Source organism: Rutidosis leptorrhynchoides, chromosome 2 (assembly GCF_046630445.1).
Source record: "Rutidosis leptorrhynchoides isolate AG116_Rl617_1_P2 chromosome 2, CSIRO_AGI_Rlap_v1, whole genome shotgun sequence".
In the NCBI taxonomy this organism is placed as follows: Eukaryota; Viridiplantae; Streptophyta; class Magnoliopsida; order Asterales; family Asteraceae; genus Rutidosis; species Rutidosis leptorrhynchoides.
In genome coordinates this window covers 578,397,585-578,421,738 of record NC_092334.1, presented here as the reverse complement: position 1 = coordinate 578,421,738, position 24,154 = coordinate 578,397,585, and positions in this window count along the sequence as shown.

Genomic DNA, 24,154 nt, shown 5'->3' with positions numbered 1-24,154 from the left:
AAGTGCAAGGTTGGCCTCGGATTCACGAACCTAAATTAATTATATATATTTATGTGTTGGTCAATGTTTGTCTTACAAATTAGGTTAAGTCATAGTGTACCACAATCCTAATGCTCGAGACTAATATGCAAAAGTCAACAAAAGTAAATTTGACTCAAAATAATTTCCAAAAATCTATACATGATTAATATATAGTTTAAATATCGTCGTTTTATATTTTTAAATATTTTTAAAAGATTTATTAGAGTAAATAATATAATTTATTTATTAATAAATAAAATTTTATATTAAATTTATATAATAAAATATACTTTTATATATATTAAGTAATAAAATTTATAGGGTTCATTTAATATCATAAAGATAATATGATAGGTATTATTAAAGTAAGTTATTACACGTAGTAAAATATGTTTGTATCACATATTTATTTGATAAAATAATATCTATAATATCTATAATGATAGTAAGTAAAAGTTGTATTATTTTGTAATAATAATTATTATTATAAAAATATCAATATTTATAATTACTAAGATGACATTATGATAAAACGATAATTCTAATTATGATAACTTTAATATTTACGATAATTTTTAATATTATATTTAAAATAATAATTCTATTTAAAATAATAATAATAATGATATTTTATAATAACAATGATATTTTTATTAAAATGATAATTTTTGTTAAAATGATAGTTTTAATACTAACGATACTTTTAATAATAATAGTAATGATAAGAATAATAAGAACGATAATTTTATCTAAATCAATATCTTATAATATTTTAATTTCATCATGATACTCTTACTCATTATTTCCTAATCGTTTCGTTTAATAGCTTTTAATCGTCTTTTATATCGTGTTCATAATAATGATAATAATAGTAATCAAAATAATAAGGTGTTACAAATATTTGTTTTAAATACACTAATATTAATAATGATAGTTACTATAACATTATTAACGATAATACTAATAATTATCTTAATGTTAATATAGTAATAATAATAATAACAATAACAATAACCATTTTTAAATAATGATATATATATTAATAACGATAATAATAATAATAATAATAATAATAATAATAATAATAATTGGATAATAATAATAATACTAATTATAACTTTAACGATAATAACGATAGTAATAATAAAAAAAAATAACAATTTTTAATGATAAATCTCTTTTATTGATAAAGATAATAATAATCATAATAATAAGATAAAACTAGAACGACGATAAAAACGACGATAATAATAATCATTTTTAATAAAAATATCAAAAATTCAATTGATTATAACTTCTAATCCGTTCATCGAAACCATTCGATATCTAAAGGAAAAGTTCTTAATTTTTCGCTAGCTTTCCAAGGACATGCATATCTTATACCTTATCTCAACCGCAAGTGTAACTAATTCAACATTCAACCTAACCTGTCTAAGGGCAATATTAAAAGTACAAGCATGCATAATCCTAAATACTCGAGCACTAGTCAGGGATACACTATTAGTATGTAAAAGTTAAATTATGAGTACTCACGTATCAATATTGAGATTCAATATTGCAGGAAAGGTACGTAGACGCAACGGAAATGATAAACACTATATTGACCTCACGAGCATACCCATGAACCATAACCAATCACCTCCATAGCTATAATCCATAATTTCCTTAATCCAATCCCACTCGAAAAACAATTTCGAAATCACTCGGACAGCACTCCGACGTTATATTTTATGTATACTAATAATATCTTGAAATAATATGGAGTAAATATATATATGTAAATCGATTGAGAGAGTTTAGAGAAAAATATTTTCAAGTTTCTATGAAATAATGAAACCTATTGAATTCTATTTATAATAGATTTTTGAATTATTAAAGTGAATTATTAAAGTATGAATTATTAAAGTGAATTATTAAAGTATGAATTATTAAAGTAAATTATTAAAGTATGAATTATTAAAGTGAATTATTAAAGTTAAAGTAAAAATAAAGTAAAGGTAAAGTTTAAGTATAGTAAAAGTATAAAACTATGTACGTATAATACGCGTATAAATATATATAATATTAATTTAAATCGTTATATATATTTAATAAAATAAAATATAAATATCGTTATCTTTATCATACTGGTTAAGTAATGAGTTGTCAAAAGTGGTTCTAGATATTTATAAAAGTTATATACGTTTTAATAATAAAGTTCTTTTTAAACTGAAAACGTTTTTGTACGTTTGAAACTAAATCAAATAAATATAATAATTTTGTTTTCCAAAACCAAATATATTTTTAAGAATCATTTTGTTTAAAGGTTAAAATAATGGAAATCGTTATATCATAAAACGTTTTAGAAAAGTAGAATCATATATATTCATAATAGGTTTCAAGTTTTTAAATTACAGTCTGTTGGTGAAGCATGGGATAAAGTTCAAAGGTTAAATAAACGTATGAAATCATCTTAATGAAAAATGTCGAGTTACTTAACTTGTCGATATCCAATATCTAAGTTAGTTACACTTCACGTTCTTACTTATAAATCACTTTACCATTTTTCGAATGTTGTCAAAAAGAATAGATTTCTTAAATCACAGTGGACCTCATAACATAGACCCGTAATCATATCACAATGTATCTGATAAATCAATTATTTGATATTATCTTCTAATTCCATTGATAAACATTTTGAAACAGATACAATCATATAAAGTATTTAATCTAATATTTTGTTTACGTTTCAAGTTATAATATATACACACATATACATATATAATCATATTCGTTTAATGGTTCGTGAATCGTTGGAACTTGGTCGAGGGTGAATGAATGTATGAACATAGTTTAAAATTCTTGAAATTTAACTTAACAAATATTGCTTATCGTGTCGGAAAAATATAAAGATTAAAGTTTAAATTTGGTTGGAAATTTCCGGGTTGTCACACGAACTAGGAGAACACGAATGGACAAGGCCGCGAAAGAGTTTTCAATATTAATGCGGCAGAGGCACAGGAAGACCCGGAGCTTGTTACGGGTACGTTTCTTATTGACAATAAATCTGCTTACGTTTTATTTGATTCGGGTGTGGATAGAAGCTATATGAGTAGAGATTTTTGTGCTAAATTAAGTTTTCCATTGACGCCGTTGGATAGTAAATTTTTACTCGAATTAGCAAACGGTAAATTAATTTTAGCAGATTATATATGCAGGAATCGAGAAATTAAACTGGGTAGCGAAATATTTAATATTGATTTGATACCAGTAGAGTTAGGGAGTTTTGATGTAATAGTTGGCATGGACTGGCTGAAGGAGATGAAAGCAGAGATCGTATGTTACAAAAATGCAATTCGCATTGTACGAGAAGAAGGAGAACCCTTAATGGTGTACGGAGAAAAGGGCAACACGAAGCTACATCTTATTAGTAATTTGAAGGCACAAAAACTAATAAGAAAAGGTTGCTATGCTGTTCTAGCACACGTCGAGAAAGTACAAACTGAAGAAAAGAGCATCAATGATGTTCCTGTCGCAAAAGAATTTCCCGATGTACTTCCGAAAGAATTACTTGGACTACCTCTACATCGATCCGTTGAATTTCAAATAGATCTTGTACCAGGAGCTGCACCAATAGCTCGTGCTCCTTACAGACTCGCACCCAGCGAGATGAAAGAACTGCAAAGCCAATGACAAACTATTAGAACGTGGTTTCATTCGACCAAGCACATCACCATGGGGAGCTCCTGTTTTGTTTGTCAAGAAGAAGGATGGTACATTTAGGTTGTGTATTGACTACAGAGAGTTTAATAAACTTACCATCAAAAACCGTTATCCACTGCCGAGAATTGATGACTTATTTGATCAACTACAAGTCTCGTCATTTTATTCGAAAATCAATTTACGTTCTGGATATCATCAAATGCGAGTAAAGGAGGATGATATTCCAAAAACTGCTTTTAGGACGCGTTATGGTCATTACGAGTTTATGGTTATGCCGTTTGGATTGACTAACGCACCAGCTGTGTTCATGGACCTTATGAACCGAGTGCGTGGGACATATCTTGACAAGTTTGTCATTGTTTTCATCGATGACATACTTATTTACTCAAAGAATGATCAAGAGCACGAAGAACATTTGAGAAAAGTGCTAGAAGTATTGAGGAAAGAAAAAATGTACGCTAAGTTTTCAAAGTGTGCATTTTGGTTGGAAGAAGTTCAATTCCTCGGTCACATAGTGAACAAAGAAGGTATCCAGGTGGACCCAGAAAAGATCGAAACCGTTGAAAAGTGGGAAACCCCAAAAACTCCGAAGCATATACGTCAATTTTTAGGATTGTCTGGTTACTACAGAAGATTCATCCAAGATTTCTCCAAAATAGCAAAACCCTTGACTGCATTAACGCATAAAGGGAAGAAATTTGAATGGAAGGATGAATAAGAGAAGGCGTTTCAGTCATTGAAGAAAAAGCTAACTACGGCACCTATATTGTCATTGCCTGAAGGGAATGATGATTTTGTGATTTATTGTGACGCATCAAAGCAAGGTCTCGGTTGTGTATTAATGCAACGAACGAAGGTGATTGCTTATGCGTCTAGACAATTGAAGATTCACGAGCAAAATTATACAACTCACGATTTGGAATTGGGTGCTGTTGTTTTTGCATTAAAGACTTGGAGGCATTATTTATATGGGGTCAAAAGTATTATATATACCGACCACAAAAGTCTCCAACATATATTTAATCAGAAGCAACTGAATATGAGACAACGCAGGTGGATTGAACTGTTGAATGATTATGATTTTGAGATTCGATACCACCCGGGGAAGGCGAATGTGGTAGCCGACTGATGTGTGCGAGGCGTACTAGGAAATAGTTTATATTTTATTAGGAAATACTATTAAATACGATACAATTTTACACAAGTTATTTATTTATTTATAGAGTGGATATACCTAAACCTTGCTACAACACTTATAAGCAGTGTACCTAATCGTATAGTAGTGTAGTTTTTAGTAAGTCCAGTTCGTTCCACAGGGATCTTAGCCAAGTTTAACGCTATATTAGTTTTAACTTATAATTGTAAAAATACAAATATATATATAAGTAATATTATTATTATAAAAGGGGGATTTTACCGTTTAATGACCGGTTTGTCGATTTTAAAACTTTAGTCGCAGTTAAAACCTAATGTAAAATATTAAAAATAAATATAACTAAATTTTAAAGCGTAAAGTAAATGACGATAATGAAATTGCGATAAATAAAAGTGCGATAAAATAAAATTGCGATAATTAAAAAGTACGATAACTAAAAGTGCAATTAAATAAAATGACAGTAAATAAAAGTGCGATAATTAAAAGTGCAATTAAATATGAAATTAAAGGAATTATGCTTATTTAAACTTCCGTAATCATGATGTTTGACGTGTTGATTTTAGTTTATTCCCATGGGTTAATTGTCCTTTGTCCTGGATTATTTAATATGTCCGTCTGGTTTTTGTCCATAACAGTCCATCAGTCATAAATATAAAGTGCGAGTGTCCTCGTCAAATTATTCTTATATCCGAAGTCAAATATTCCAACTAATTGGGGACTTAAACTGTAACAAGGTTTTAATACTTTGTTAACAATTACGCCAAGTGTCCTTGTACATAATTCACCCCTGTTTTAATAAGTTTATTAACTATTAATCCATTCTCGTGTTCGGTTAAATGAACGATTATTAGTACTTATAAATATCCCGCCCATCGTGTCTGATCGAGTGTATATGGTTATTTATAGGTACGTCCAATTGTAAATCTTTATATTAAATTAACAAACTATCATTTAATTAAACAAATATAAAGCCCATTAATAGCCCATAGTCTAATTTTCACAAGTGTCGTTCTTTTGTCCAAACCCCAATTATGGTACAAAGCCCAATTACCCAATTTTAATATTTTAGCCTAACATCATGATTACTTCATCTTAAATAAGCATAATAATAATTTAGCTACGAGACATTAAATTAAAAAGGTTGAACATAACTTACAATGATTAAAAATAGCGTAGCGTTACACGGACAAAATTTCGACTTACACCCTTACAACATTCGCTAACATATCCTTATTATTAGAATTTAAAATTAAAATTAAAATTAAAATTAATATATATATATATATATATATATATATATATATATATATATATATATATATATATATATATATATGAGTAAGAAGAAGGAAAAAGATGGTGTTTATGTTGCTCAAAACTGCGAAATTTATAGGCATGTGGCCTGGTACCTACTGCCATGCGATCGCATGGATTTCTCTCATCCAGGCCATGCGATCGCATGGCCTGCTTTTCCAGGTCACATGTGTTTGTTTGCATTCTGCCGACGGTTTATAAATATATATATAATATATAAATAATTTTAAGAATTATTTAAATATTATATTATATTTATGTGCATAGTTGACTGGTAATTTTTAGTCCGTTGCGTCGAGCGTTGAGAGTTGACTCTGGTCCCGGTTCTGAATTTTCGAACGTCCTTGCGTACAATTTAATATCTTGTATTTTGCATTTTGCGTCTTGTACTCTTGTAATTTTGAGACGTTTCTCATCAATAATTTGAACCACTTTGATTGTACTTTGTACTTTTGAGCTTTTTGGTCGTTTGCATCTTCAATTCTTCGAATCTGTCTTTTGTCTTCACCTTTTATTATTTAAACGAATATTACTTGTAAATAGAACAATTGCAACTAAAAGCTTGTCTTTCTTGAGGGATAATGCTATGAAATATATGTTCATTTTTAGCATTATCAAATATTCCACACTTAAGCGTTGATTGTCCTCAAACAATATAGTCTTGAAATAAAAATACTAGAATCACTTCTTTATTCTTCACACTTTGTACATCAGTAATTTCTATACGACGGTATGAACAATGGTAGTAACGTTGTGGTTTACAGTCCCACATGACTATGAAAATTTAGATCCTTAAGTAAATTGGATCTTTATGAAAACATTTGATCTTTTGAAAATTCAATCTAGCTTTTTTCCTAGATAAGTTTTCCGGAATAACCCTTCACCGGTGTTTGCAAATTGTTTTTGTGGGATTGGTGGGTTTCAGATTTGAAAATTTTAGCTCAAAACTTGCAGTTTTGTAAGACCCAAATATTTATTGAACATAATGTATTTATGGTGCACGATGCGTGTATAAAGTGTAACTGTTGCTTGCTCGAACGCCGAAGGAAACTGGACGTTGTCTGAAGTGACAAGGTGTGTACGTATCTTTTCAACCCCAAATAAAGTTTGTGTTGATGTTTCAAAGCCTTACCATTGGAAAGGAAATCTTATTACGTTTCCAACGATATTTGATTCATCGAAAACAGAGCTACGGTCAAAAAGTTATGGCCAAAACAAGTTTCTGAAAACTGACCTGTAGGTTGGAGCGGTGCTCCACCTTTCGGCGCGGTGCGCCAAACCCGTCTGATGCAATTTTCAGCCTTTTTAAAAGGTCTAAATGAAGGGTACTTTGGTCTTTTCACTTGGGGTCAGTTTTGGGTCATCAAAACTGATCCATTGATCAGTTTGGATCACATCTCACTCATCAAACACCCTCATCCTCAAATCCTAGAGAGAGATTAAGTTCTAGTGAGAGAGAACTCCATTTGGAGAAGAAGGAGGTTGTTTCGGGTCAAACCTCAAGCATTAAAGTTGTTCTACTCGTCAACGGCATCATTTTGGCGGTATTGGTAAGTTCTAACTCCGAATTTCATTGTTGATTTTGCTATTCAAAGTTAGGGTTTGAACTTGATTTGTTGATAAACCCATTTAGACTCATGAAGTGGGTTTAGTGATGCTAGTAATCGGGTTTATTGTTAGTGTTGGTGGATTTTGGGTTAGTGAACAAATTGGTTATGTTTAGAACTTGAATTTGGGTTTAATCACTAGGTTTAGTGATTATGGAAGTATTGGAACCTATTTAGGGTTATTTGGTTGACTAATTTTGACTATGGGTCAAAATTAGGGTTTGGTGACGGTTATGACCCAATTGTCGATTTAGTAAGGTTTATAAACTTAAAATGGATTAATTTGAAGTATAAAACCGAGTTAAATATGTTTTGGTGTCAAAACTCGCTAATGGCGCGATGTTGACTCCTTTGGGTCAAAATTAGGGTTTAAGTGTCTTTATGGGCAAGATAGGTGTTTAACACCTATGATTGGGTTTAATTGGCGTATTAGGACCATTCTCACTTGTGTTAGGGATTATTGGTTAATTTTGGGCGCGGTTTGTACTTGGAAGTGCATTTGGGTCGAAATTGCACTAGTTGTCAATTTGGGTTGATTTGTATATCCACCCTAATTGTGTTACTTGTTATGTGATAAATGGATTAGGTACATTCCATCGGCGATTGCGGATTTTTCGGTAGCATTCTTCAAGACTTCAAGGTGAGTGTTAAAATCCTATATGCATATGTATGTGTAGGATGGGTGCGGGTCGAGTGAAGGGGTTCTCGCTTGTAGAGCTCGCTTCTCGTATAGGTGGAATTGTTGGACTTGTGTATAGGTCCAATTGGCACGATTGTGCATTTTGGTTGACCACTTTGGCGAGGTGCACACTTTGTGTGTACGTTATCACATGGGCGTGTGATGTGGACTTATATAACCCCAATGACGAAGGGTTAATATAGTGAGTGGAATAATTATATGTGTAGGTATATAATATATCTATTTGTGGTAGCGTGAAATGTGTAGTGTCGAGGTGTTAAGACACCACGTTTCACTTGACGAGTGAAGTGTCGAGGTGTTAAGACGCCACTCGGAGTGAAGCATCGAGGTGTTAAGATGCCACTCTAAGTAATTGACGGGTGAAGCATCGAGGTGTTAAGATGCCACTCGGGGTGAAGCATCGAGGTGTTAAGATGCCACCTAGGGGTGTAGTGTCGAGGTGTTAAGACACCACTCCGTAAAATAATGAGTGAAGCATCGAGGTGTTAAGATGCCACTCGGGGTGAAGTACCAAGGTGTTAAGGTGCCACCCTAGGGTTTAGTGATACGAGGTGTTAAGTATACTAAAGAATGTTATGAACATCGATGACTTGTTTCGCGAAGTCATTCCCTTGCGAAGATTTGGTTAACCATGGTTATTGTGTTGTAAGCGTACGCAATTATGTTATTCGAGATATATATATATATATATATATATATATATATTGTATACGTATAATGTTGTTTATATTAATGTATTGTTGTGATGTAGCTAACCCTCCGGGTGTGGCTTATTGGCGTTGTTCACCTCGTCGTTGGTGAACTCACTTTATTTATTGTTAGCTTGTTGCTTAGTGATGTTACGGTATGCTTAGACTAGCTTGCCTTTATGCTTGGATGCTTCGGTATGCGGTTTTTGATATTTGTGTGGCGTGTGCATTTTATACATATATATGTATGTAGTATGTTATCATTCACTAAGCGTTAGCTTATGAAAGGACCCGTTCATATACATTATAAACGATTCACAATAGTTGATTACATCGCGAGGTATTTGACCTCTATATGATACATTTTACAAACATTGCATTCGTTTTTAAAAGACAAACTTTCTTTACAACGAAAGTTGACTGCATGCACACCATTTCATAATACATCCAACTATAATTGGCTTAATAATAATCTTGATGAACTCAATGACTTGAATGCAACGTCTTTCAAAATATGTCATGAATGACTCCAAGTAATATCCTTAAAATGAGCTAATGCACAGATTTCTTTAATACCTGAGAATAAACATGCTTTAAAGTGTCAACCAAAAGGTTGGTGAGTTCATAGGTTTATCATAACAATCATTTCAATATATTAATAGACCACAAGATTTCCGTTTATAAATATATGTACACTCGCAAGTGTATAAAAGTATTCTATAAGTTGTAGGCACCCGGTAACAAGCCTTAACATTCATGTTTTACCCTCTGAAGTACACCAGATCAGGTGTGTTTAAAATAACCTCGAAGTACTAAAGCATCCCATAGTCAGGATGGGGTTTGTCAGGCCCAATAGATCTATCTTTAGGATTCGCGCCTACCGTACATAGACAAGTAGTTTAATGTTACCGAGCTAAGGGTATATTTCTGGTTTAAACCCACATAGAATTAGTTTTAGTACTTGTGCCTATTTCGTAAAACATTTATAAAACAGCGCATGTATTCTCAGCCCAAAAATATATATAAAAAGGGAGTAATGAAACTCACAATACTGTATTTCGTAGTAAAAATACATATAACGCCATTTAATAAGTGCAAGGTTGGCCTCGGATTCACGAACGTATCAATATTGAGATTCAATATTGCAGGAAAGTACGTAGACGCAACGGAGATGATAAATACTGGTTGACCTCATGAGCATACCCATGAACCATACCCATCACCTCCATAGCTATAACCCATAATTTCCTTAGCTTCGACTCATTCAAAAAAAACTATTTTGAAATCACTCGGACAGCACTCCGTCGTAATATTTTATGTATACTAATAATATCTTGAAATAATACAGAGCAAATATATATATATATATATATATATATATATATATATATATATATATATATATATATATATATATATATATATATATATATATATATATATATCAATTGAGAGAGTTTAGAGAAATATATTTTCAAGTTTCTATGAAATAATGAAACCTATTGAATTCTATTTATAATAGATTTTTGAATTATAAAAGTGAATTATTAAAGTATGAATTATTAAAGTGAATTATTAAAGTATGAATTATTACAGTGAATTATTAAAGTATGAATTATTAAAGTGAATTATTAAAGTATGAATTATTAAAGTGAATTATTAAAGTATGAATTATTAAAGTGAATTATTAAAGTTAAAGTAAAGTAAAAGTAAAGTAAAGGTAAAGTTAAAGTATAGTAAAAGTATAAAAAAACTATGTATGTATAATACGCGTATAAATATATATAATATTAATTTAAATCGTTATATATATTTAATGAAATAAAATATAAATATCGTTATATTTATTATACTGGTTAAGTAATGAGTTGTCAAAAGTGATTCTAGATATTTATAAAAGTTATATACGTTTTAATAATAAAGTTCTTTTTAAACTGAAAACGTCTTTGTACGTTTGAAAATAGATTAATAGAATAATATGGAAACCAATTCTCCACTAACTTTTGTCTAACTTTCGTAAATGACACTTTTTGTTTTTATTTATAAATAGCTTTACAAATTATTCTGAATATCGTTAAGAGGAATAGATTTTCTCAAATCATAGTGGACCTCTCAACAGAGACTTGTAATCATAATTCAATGTTTCTGATAATTCAATCATTTAATATATATTTTTTCGTCGAAAATCATATTGAAACAAATACGTTCGTGTAAAGTATTATACGTTTAATACTTTATTAATATTCTCAAGTTATAATATATATATACATATACATATCTATTTATATATAACGGTTCGTGAATCGTCGGAATTTGGTCGAGGTTATAATGAATGTATGAACACAGTTTAAAATTCTTGAGATTTAACTTAACAAACTTTGCTTATCGTGTCGGAATAATATAAAGATTAAAGTTTAAATTTGGTCGGAAATTTCCGGGTCGTCACAGTACCTACCCGTTAAAGAAATTTCGTCCCCGAAATTTGATAGAGGTCGTCATGACTAACAATGAGAATGTTATTATAACGATTATAGAGTTTTATCATGTTCAAGAAGAATGGATAAAATAATTCGATTACTCGAAGCGTGTGAGTGAAGTTATCGTAAATGAATGAAATAAGATAATAGTGATTCGTCGTATCTTTTGACGTCATCACGATTGATCTCCGAAAAGAAAATCTTTGTAATCTATATTGGATTTGATTATTCGACGATTAAGGAAATTATGATCCTCTTCGAATTAATACGATAATCCATTTTGATTTCTCTGTCGGATATTTCACTATAAATCCACCTCATTTGTTTTCTTACAACTCACACCTTCTCAACTCATATTTTAAAGTATTTGTCAATATGCTTCATCCAGTGCTGATTCTTGATATACTCCTCACTTTCATATCTGTCGCTCTTCTTTTTCATCTGCCTCCGGAAGAATCTATTTACTTCTACTATACTCTTGGTTTTATAGTGTTTTTAGTTCTCCCGTGTCTTTATATTGCAATATGCATTGATATATACGATTTGTGATTTCTGGGTTGTTGTTGGGTTTTATATCTTCCCTTATATTTCAAAGTCTTTGCTTCTTCTATAATCATTGTCATCCACAGTTAATGCTCTCTTCTATTTGCTATGATTTATAATCCCATTTCTAGTTCGGAGCTTTGTCCTTTCGTTTCTTCTTCTTGCGATTAAGCACCGCTTGTAATGGTCCAGAATTCACAGATATAAATTTCGGAATGAACATTGTTAATGTTCTAGGAAGGAAATTGTAATGACACGATCTTGACTTGTCAAATTACCAGAATACCTCGGAAAAGGCCGAATCATCAAGAAATATTTTCTTGATATTTAGAGATCAAAGAGAATACAAGAGTCGTGTAACATAGCACATGATGACGTTATGATCTGTGAATCATCATGTTCCATTTAGAAACTCAGCATGAATTACTATAATATAATCACGTTGATCAAGTGTCATTATATTATACTAACTCATGCTTCAGCTCCCAACACTTCTTCAAGAATATTCCTATTTTAAACTCGAATGTTTCAGAATTTAGAAACTAAAATAGTTTCTTTTATGATATAATACAGATAGCGCGAAGAGGTAAATGATTTCAGATAAGAATAATTATAAAAATATCTTCAGAAGTATGGATGATATTTATAATGAAAGATACGATGATATCTTAGAATGTCTAATATCAGAGGATGATGAAGGATATTGTCCGCAGGGGTTTAGAGTCAGGAGCAAGGTATTCGTTAATGACTTCAACAAGTACTGAATCATTTGGATTCTTTGAAAGCAGGTTCAGCCTTTGTGATTTGTCCACAGCCTCCTTCATACTTTGCTCAATCCGTTTTTCAGTTCCAAAGCTTCTCTTTTTATGAGCTTTGCCAATATACTATCCTTTATCATCCAACTTTTTACTATTAAGGTCGTTTACAGTTTTTGCTGCTTCATCAGTATTTTTCAAAATTTCGAGAACTGGTTCGCAGTTTAGGGCGTTTTTCAGAAATTTCTCATCCAAAGAATGTAAGTCTTAGAGGTAGACGTTGTGTGTATATGTAATTGTTGATGTAGACATGCTGCGAGGTTTCAAAATACTGATTGCTGATTCTCAATAATTGGTATGGCAATTCTTGTTATAAGGTATGAATGAGTATATGATAGGGTTTCGATAATTATAATGATTTTTTTTTTTGGAAAGTCAAAGATCAATGAAGTTGTTGGTAAGTTTATTGCTAATGTGGTGAATATAAATGATTCCTCGGTAACGTTGGCGAAAGGGCAACATATCTATCGAGGTTATAATAAGACTGTTTTGATTGAGAAGTCGAAGATGACTTGCTGGAGCTGTGACAAAACTGTCTATTTTGAAACGGGATTGAAAAGTTATTTTAGCTAGTAAATGCCAAAGGGTCTAACACGGATACGTGTCGAACTATGACTTGGGTTTTGAGAGTTTTTCAGGTGTATAACTGTGGGTAACATGTGGTTGGATCATCATCTCAATTGTTCCTTAGTTGAAGTGTCTTCAGGAATTTCGAAGGGTTTGAGCACATATTGTAATCGTTAATACATATGATGTTCTAACACAGTTTTGAAGTCAAAGTATAGCTTTGAAAGATATAGGAATCTAAGAGTGATGATACTGGTTATATTTCGAATTGAATTATGCGATTTCAAAATCAGAATATGTAATTGAATTTGAATGAGTATGATTGTTTTGATTTATATGAAAGAATGGATATTGTTGTGAAAGTAGGGAGTATAGTTGATGATTGCTGAATCAGTTTCGAAAAATGTAATATATTAATTGTGAATTTATATATCTCTCGGGTATTACCTACCCGTTAAAAAATTTTTCACAATTAATATTTTGTACAAAGGAGGTTTATTACAGTCTTTATGAAAATATATGTGTATATTTTCTTTAGATGTAACATAGATTTAATGAGTTAATATTAAATTAAACTCATTTGTTTTATGGTTGGAACTAGAATTGAGTAATCCCTAAAACTTTATAAATTGCATAAGTATTTCTTCAATAATATTGAAATTATGAATCATTACTTTGTTATTTGTTGGTTTTCGTGAAATTCTTGTGAACTTCGCAAGGTACGAATGATGTTATTTGAAAAGTTTCGAGTACATCGATGATGAAAGTGTAAAATCAAAAATATATTCGAATAATACACTTGATTTATTATGAATTGGATTTTTTATTGAATTGAGACAGAGATTGTAATTAACGATGGTTAAGTTGCGGACGAAGGACGTACATCATTGCATATTTGTAATATGAATTAACTGAGTAGTTAAGATTCACACATAATAGCTTAGTACGGGAAGATTTATTATGGTTTAAAAATTTATACATATAAAGTATACATATAAATCTTTCGATTGGAAATGAGTTAATACTTCATAACTCGTTGATACAATATATTTGTTGTTGATTCGTAATGATGTCCACAATGATTCTTGAACTGACAGAGTTTGTGATGTTACAGGTGCTGTTGATTCTGACGATACTGACGGCACTGACTGTGTTGATGATGCTACGGTCCTATTGATGCTGTTGGTAAAACAATTCTAGCTTGTAAATCGTACACCATTTTCGATCAAAGTTTCTACTCTACCATCTCCGTTCACTCATCCGATTTACGGTCAGAATTAAATAATCTCTAAGATTTTGGAGATTACATAACTGCCGCAGAGATATCTCTTCAATGAAGTTTATGAATTAATACTTCATCGTTTTTTGTTGTTGATATTCCTGGATATTTACAGGGCGTATGACGTTGATGTTTGAGATACATATTGTGATGTTGCGGTGTGGGATGTGGATGTTGTTGTTGGTGGTGGTGATGGTACTGTTGGTGTTGCTGATGGTGGTACTGTTTATGCTGCTGCTGCTGCTGCTGGTGTTTGTAACCTTTGCACCATATTCTCCAAAGCCACTACCCGAGCGCGAAGCTCGTTGACTTCTTCTATTACACCGGGGTGATTGTCGGTTCGGATGAGCGGATAAATAAAATCTAGAATTTGGTGTAGTATGTAATCGTGACGAGATACTCTAGAGATAAGAGAGAAAATGGTGTTTCGGATAGGTTCACCGGTAAGTGCTTCAGGTTCTTCGCCAAGAGGGCAATGTGGTGGATGGAAGGGATCACCTTCTTCTTGTCTCCAATGATTAAGGAGGCTATGAACCCATCCCCAATTCATCCAGAATAGATGATGACTAATTGGTTGATCCATTCCGGTCACACTGCTTTCGGAACTTGAGTGGGATTCCATTTCGGAATCCGAGGGACTTGAACTAATGACGAATTCCATTTTGTACGATTGAATAAAGAATTTTTCGATATGAAATGATTTTCCGGCTATCGGGTGGTATTCTAATTATATAGAGCAAAAGGTTTCGTAGATTACGGAGGAATTTACGGAATATGTCAGGCAAAGTTTACAGTAACAGATACGCTAAAATATGAATTAGCAGATACGCTAAGATATGAATTTTGTCTATACACTATTCATGCAATCAATGCAATAAGATGTGTCTAGACTAAGAATGATAAGCAGGTAATTTCCGACAAGAATGATGAGCAAAACTTTTGAAATGCAGACACGGTCGAAGTCCAGACTCACTAATGCATCCTAACGACTATCAGTTAGACACACTAATGCAGACCTGGTTCGCTAAGACCACCGCTCTGATACCAACTGAAAGGACCCGTTCATATACATTATAAACGATTCACAATAGTTGATTACATCGCGAGGTATTTGACCTCTATATGATACATTTTACAAACATTGCATTCGTTTTTAAAAGATAAACTTTCTTTACAATGAAAGTTGACGGCATGCACACCATTTCACAATACATCCAACTATAATTGGCTTAATAATAATCTTGATGAACTCAATGACTCGAATGCAACGTCTTTCAAAATTGTCATGAATGACTCCAAGTAATATCCTTAAAATGAGCTAATGCACAGCGGAAGATTTCTTTAATACCTGAGAATAAACATGCTTTAAAGTGTCAACCAAAAGGTTGGTGAGTTCATAGGTTTATCATAACAATCATTTCAATATATTAATAGACCACAAGATTTCCGTTTATAAATATATGTACACTCGCAAGTGTATAAAAGTATTCTATAAGTTGTAGGCACCCGGTAACAAGCCTTAACGTTCATGTTTTACCCTCTGAAGTACACCAGATCAGGTGTGTTTAAAATAACCTCGAAGTACTAAAGCATCCCATAGTCAGGATGGGGTTTGTCAGGCCCAATAGATCTATCTTTAGGATTCGCGCCTACCGTACATAGACAAGTAGTTTAATGTTACCAAGCTAAGGGTATATTTCTGGTTTAAACCCACATAGAATTAGTTTTAGTACTTGTGCCTATTTCGTAAAACATTTATAAAACAGCGCATGTATTCTCAGCCCAAAAATATATATAAAAAGGGAGTAATGAAACTCACAATACTGTATTTCGTAGTAAAAATACATATAACGTCATTTAATAAGTGCAAGGTTGGCCTCGGATTCACGAATGTATCAATATTGAGATTCAATATTGCAGGAAAGTACGTAGACGCAACGGAGATGATAAACACTAGATTGACCTCACGAGCATACCCATGAACCATACCCATCACCTCCATAGCTATAACCCATAATTTCCTTAGCTTCGACTCATTCAAAAAAAACTATTTTGAAATCACTCGGACAGCACTCCGTCGTAATATTTTATGTATACTAATAATATCTTGAAATAATACAGAGCAATATATATATATATATATATATATATATATATATATATATATATATATATATATATATATATATATATATATATAAATCAATTGAGAGAGTTTAGAGAAATATATTTTCAAGTTTCTATGAAATAATGAAACCTATTGAATTCTATTTATAATATATTTTTGAATTATAAAAGTGAATTATTAAAGTATAAATTATTAAAGTGAATTATTAAAGTATGAATTATTACAGTGAATTATTAAAGTATGAATTATTAAAGTATGAATTATTAAAGTGAATTATTAAAGTATGAATTATTAAAGTGAATTATTAAAGTATGAATTATTAAAGTGAATTATTAAAGTTAAAGTAAAGTAAAAGTAAAGTAAAGGTAAAGTTAAAGTATAGTAAAAGTATAAAAAAACTATGTATGTATAATACGCGTATAAATATATATAATATTAATTTAAATCGTTATATATATTTAATGAAATAAAATATAAATATCGTTATATTTATTATACTGGTTAAGTAATGAGTTGTCAAAAGTGATTCTAGATATTTATAAAAGTTATATACGTTTTAATAATAAAGTTCTTTTTAAACTGAAAACGTCTTTGTACGTTTGAAAATAGATTAATAGAATAATATGGAAACCAATTCTCCACTAACTTTTGTCTAACTTTCGTAAATGACACTTTTTGTTTTTATTTATAAATAGCTTTACAAATTATTCTGAATATCGTTAAGAGGAATAGATTTTCTCAAATCATAGTGGACCTCTCAACAGAGACTTGTAATCATAATTCAATGTTTCTGATAATTCAATCATTTAATATATTTTTTTTCGTCGAAAATCATATTGAAACAAATACGTTCGTGTAAAATATTATACGTTTAATACTTTATTAATATTCTCAAGTTATAATATATATATACATATACATATCTATTTATATATAACGGTTCGTGAATCGTCAGAATTTGGTCGAGGTTATAATGAATGTATGAACACAGTTTAAAATTCTTGAGATTTAACTTAACAAACTTTGCTTATCGTGTCGGAATAATATAAAGATTAAAGTTTAAATTTGGTCAGAAATTTCCGGGTCGTCACTGCTTACCCTCTCGTTGTTGACTTTTTTTTATAGATTGCATGGATGCGGAGGCTCAGGTAAGCGGGGACTAGTGGACTTGCGTAGTTACTTTAGAAGGCTTGCTTTTGGATTGATTAGGATTGGGTAGCGTATCCCCAATCGCCATGCTCGGCCTTTATTTTGTACGAAAGTCGTAAAACGGCTGATGTGGGCCCGGTCTTCGTAAAACTAATTTTATTAATGGAGCGTGTTAGTTCTACATATATTAATGTATGGTTAAAAGTGTTTTGTCTAAATACGTCGGGAAGTGGTCAAACATTTTCGTATTTCATGACTTTTTGGACAGGCCACTTTGGCGCACCGCGCGGCCATATGGCGCGCCGCGCCATATGCTGTTCCAGCAAAAAAAAAAAATTTTATTTGATATTTCCACGTGATCGTTTGTATTACGGGTTGGGATGTTACAAGTGGTATCAGAGCATGGTCTAAGGGATTTAGGTGGCTTGAGATATGTGCCTAGACTTAGACTCTTGTGTGTGCTTAATTTTTGCGGGACTTGTAGGATTACGGGTCGGAAGGGTTTAGTTAGTGCCTTGTTTATAGGTTGACTAACGTGTATATTAGTAATGCGGATATTATTAATATATTATTGTGATGTGATAATAATTCTCGCGTGTGTTTATATCGCGTAGGATTTTGTTTGTGCTTTGTTTATGTTGCGGTTGCATATATCATCGAGCGAGGCGGTCGTTGTACTAACGAGCCGATACGGCGTGTATGCGTAATAAGGACTTGCAAACCTTATTACGGGTGCAAATCGTGTCTAGCAAGTGATGTACGACGAGTGTTTAGCAAGATGGGGCGGTATTGTGTGTGTGCTTTATACGTTCGTGATCTAATCCCTTTGCATTCCTTAGAATGGCGACGGGAAACCGGGTCCTTTAGTGAGCACAACTTGGATCTCAGATGTCGAAGGGTGTTTTCGCACTATTGAATGCCCTCCCGAGGAAAGGACGAGACTCGCTACTAGTTTGTTGCGGGGTAGGGCGAGGGATTGGATGGATGGTAAGATTGATCTTGTCGGTGGCGAAACGTTTATGGCTTTATTGTGGGACGAATTTAAGGAGGAATTCTTCGAAGAGTTCCGAACTTCAGTCGATTTGTCAGAGTTGCGTAAGGAGTTGCGAAATTCGCAACAGGGTTCTATGGATTTAAATACTCTCAAGACGACCTTTATGGCGAAGGCTCGTTTTTGCCCGGAGTATTTGGGGAATGATCGTTTGTTGATGCAAGATTTCTATCGGACCTTGAATGATGACTTGAAAAGTAAAATTAGTCGGGGTCAAGCTTCTATGGATTTAAATACTCTCAAGATGACCTTTATGGCGAAGGCTCGTTTTTGCCCGAAGTATTTGGGGAATGATCGTTTGTTGATGCAAGATTTCTATCGGACCTTGAATGATGACTTGAAAAGTAAAATTAGTCGGGGTCAAGCGAAATCGTTTGCGGGAATTATTCGACTTGACTAGGAGTTTCGAGTCATACTCGCGATCAAAGATGAGTGAGCCTTCAAGCGAGAGAAGGGTTGTTTCGTGTGGTGCTCCGAGTAAGAGGACTAAGGTCCGAGTGTGAGCACGGGTGGTACGCGGACGAGTATATCGAATTCTAGCGCGTCTAGATGTTACAAATGTGGCATGAGGGGTCACAAGTCTTGGGGATGTTCGGTGCCATTTGAGTTTGAGTTGTTAAATGCCTTGTGTTGTGCATGTTGTTGTTATGGGTGACGTTCCTAATGGAAGTACCCTATGGTGACGTTTGATTGACGGGCGAAGGGCGTAAGACTTGGTGCAACCAAGCATTCCTTAGTATTTGGGAAATGTTTCCACCAAGCCATGGAAATGGGTTTTGGTGTTCGGTTATCAAGCGCGTGTTCGCTTTTGTGTTGAAGTTGATGAACCACGAGGTTCGACGGGTGGGATGAAACCCGAGAAATTGAGTGTTGACCTCGGTGTATGTTGGTAAAGGAGTCTACGTGACGCGACATTAGGTGCCTCTTTTATACCTACTAGTGTGGTGTACGACTCCGATTATGCTGTGGTTACATTGTACTTAGGGTACCGAAGTGAAACCCTTAGGTACATGAGTGACTAGATGGAGGTTGACAAACTAAAGCAATTGGATGATTGCGAGAGTAGAGTTTGTGTAATTGTGGTACACTTTTCGTTCAAAGTGTTTGAGGATCGATTTAAATCCTTCGTGTGCTCAAGGTCAGAGCAAGATGTGGTGATGGGTCGTGTGAGCCCAAATTGTTGGTAAAGTCTACCTTGGTAGCACTGTACGGTAGTACGAGTTGTGGATATGGAACGTAGTTCCAAGTGGTGGAGTTACACTCCCGCACGAGGAGACCTTAGGGTGAGAATTCGGATAATGTTTATGGTAGATCCGAAACTTGTGTTGGAACCTAGTTTTAGTCGGTTTGTGGTAGAGTACAATTTCGGTTAAATTGTACTTATGGTTTGGATTTAAATTATCACCGAGGTGGTAATGCGGTAAATCTCGTTGAGAGATAATGGACGTGTTTGGCGAGCAAGGCGAAATCCCTCGGTTAAGGGATGTGCGTATTGGATTCTCTTCTAGAGAAATATTGTTTTGTGCCTATGTTTGATATAGGTGGTTCTTGCTCGATAGTGTGGATGGTTAGTGGTATCCGTTAGGGTTCACTATAGTGTAGCAAAGCGCGATGTTGCACTACTCGTTGTTTGATGCCAAGTGCGTATGTGATTGGTGAAGCATGACCTTCGGGGTCCGCTGACTTCATCATGGTATTGTTGATTGGTGAAGCATGACCTTCGGGGTCCGTTGACTTCATCATGGGAGTAGTGATATATCGGTGAAGCATGACCGTTGATGGGGTCCACTGACTTCATCCGGTGTTGAGTGATCTATCGGCTGTTTTATACACCGATGGTGGGGTCGTAAGGACCGTGTGGTGTGACCTATTGGTTGTTTTATACACCGATGGTGGGATCGTGAGGACCATGTTGTGTGATTAGTGATGCGATAGCCGTGTTTCGCTCACGTGTTGTTACGGGTGTGACAATAGTCGATTTTGTACACCTTAGGATTAGCGTTGCCATAATCGTTTTGGGCGCTTTTGGTTTTAGCCGTTTCTTATGATGTTAGGATAGTGGCGTATTGGTTGTATTACGCACTACAAAGGATGTTTAGTGGTAAGTGTAATCCGTAAGGATTCATGTGGTTCGATCTTCAACGTTCGGATTGTTGACTTTAGGTTGAGACTTGGTCGCTTTTAGCGTTGTCCTTAGTAAAGGTACTCTAAGGAATTGATATCTCGGTACGAGATTGGTTGAGTTTTTCCCGATATGGGGAATTGAGCAGGTTTTAGTGCTCAGATTGTGGTTTTGATAAATCGTGGGTGACGATTTTAGTTGTTAAAGGTGATTCATTGGGAAGAATTGTCTAGAAAAGTTCGGATTGGGACTTAGGATTGAGGACCGTTGAGTAGGTCCGGATTGGTTAAGCGGTGAAGATCACGAGGACGTGATCGAGTTTAAGTGGGGGAGAGTTGTAAGACCCAAATATTTATTGAACATAATGTATTTATGGTGTACGATGCGTGTATAAAGTGTACGTGTTGCTTGCTCGAACGCCGAAGGAAACTGGACGTTGTCTGAAGTGACAAGGTGTGTACATATCTTTTCAACCCCAAATAAAGTTTGTGTTGATGTTTCAAAGCCTTACCATTGGAAAGGAAATCTTATTACGTTTCCAACGATATTTGATTCATCGAAAACAGAGCTACCGTCAAAAAGTTATGGCCAAAACAAGTTTATGAAAACTGACCTGTAGGTTGGAGCGGCGCTCCACCTTTCGGCGCGGCGCGCCGAACCCGTCTGATGCAATTTTCAGCCTTTTTAAAAGGTCTAAATGAAGGGTACTTTGGTCTTTTCACTTGGGGTCAGTTTGGGGTCATCAAAACTGATCCATTGATCAGTTTGGATCACATCTCACTCATCAAACACCCTCATCCTCAAACCCTAGAGAGAGATTGAGTTCTAGTGAGAGAGAACTCCATTTGGAGAAGAAGGAGGTTGTTTCGGGTCAAACCTCAAGCATTAAAGTTGTTCTACTCGTCAACGGCATCATTTTGGCGGTATTAGTAAGTTCTAACTCCGAATTTCATTGTTGATTTTGCTATTCAAAGTTAGGGTTTGAACTTGATTTGTTGATAAACCCATTTAGACTCATGAAGTGGGTTTAGTGATGCTAGTAATCGGGTTTATTGTTAGTGTTGGTGGATTTTGGGTTGGTGAACAAATTGGTTATGTTTAGAACTTGAATTTGGGTTTAATCACTAGGTTTAGTGATTATGGAAGTATTGGAACCCATTTAGGGTTATTTGGTTGACTAATTTTGACTATGGGTCAAAATTAGGGTTTGGTGACGGTTATGACCCAATTGTCGATTTAGTAAGGTTTATAAACTTAAAATGGATTAAGTTGAAGTATAAAACCGAGTTAAATATGTTTTGGTGTCAAAACTCGCTAATGGCGCGATGTTGACTCCTTTGGGTCAAAATTAGGGTTTAAGTGTCTTTATGGGCAAGATAGGTGTTTAACACCTATGATTGGGTTTAATTGGCGTATTAGGACCATTCTCACTTGTGTTAGTGATTATTGGTTAATTTTGGGCGCGGTTTGTACTTGGAAGTGCATTTGGGTCGAAATTGCACTAGTTGTCAATTTGGGTTGATTTGTATATCCACCCTAATTGTGTTACTTGTTATGTGATAAATGGATTAGGTACATTCCATCGGCGATTGCGGATTTTTCGGTAGCATTCTTCAAGACTTCAAGGTGAGTGTTAATATCCTATATGCATATGTATGTGTAGGATGGGTGCGGGTCGGGTGAAGGGGTTCTCGCTTGTAGAGCTCGCTTCTCGTATAGGTGGAATTGTTAGACTTGTATATAGGTCCAATTGGCAAGATTGTGCATTTTGGTTGACCACTTTGGCGAGGTGCACACTTTGTGTGTACGTTATCACATGGGCGTGTGATGTGGACTTATATAACCCCAATGACGAAGGGTTAATATAGTGAGTGGAATAATTATATGTGTAGGTATATAATATATCTATTTGTGGTAGCGTGAAATGTGTAGTGTCGAGGTGTTAAGACACCACGTTTCACGTGACGAGTGAAGTGTCGAGGTGTTAAGACGCCACTCGGAGTGAAGCATCGAGGTGTTAAGATGCCACTCTAAGTAATTGACGGGTGAAGCATTGAGGTGTTAAGATGCCACTCGGGGTGAAGCATCGAGGTGTTAAGATGCCACCTAGGGGTGTAGTGTCGAGGTGTTAAGACACCACTCCGTAAAATAATGAGTGAAGCATCGAGGTGTTAAGATGCCACTCGGGGTGAAGTACCGAGGTGTTAAGGTGCCACCCTAGGGTTTAGTGATACGAGGTGTTAAGTATACTAAAGAATGTTATGAACATCGATGACTTGTTTCGCGAAGTCATTCCCTTGCGAAGAGTTGATTAACCATGGTTATTATGTTGTAAGCGTACGCAATTATGTTATTCGAGATATATATATATATATATATATATATATATTGTATACGTATAATGTTGTTTATATTAATGTATTGTTGTGATGTAGCTAATGTAGTGACCCGAACTTTTCCATGTTTATATATATTAATTGAGATTGATATTTACATGATTAAATGTTTCCAACATGTTAAGCAATCAAACTTGTTAAGACTTGATTAATTGAAATAGGTTTCATATAGACAATTGACCACCCAAGTTGACCGGTGATTCACGAACGTTAAAACTTGTAAAAACTATATGATGACATATATATGGTTATATATATAGTTAACATGATATTATGATATGTAAACATATCATTAAGTATATTAACAATGAACTACATATGTAAAAACAAGACTACTAACTTAATGATTTTGAAACGAGACATATATGTAACGATTATCGTTGTAACGACATTTAATGTATATATATATCATATTAAGAGATATTCGTACATCATAAT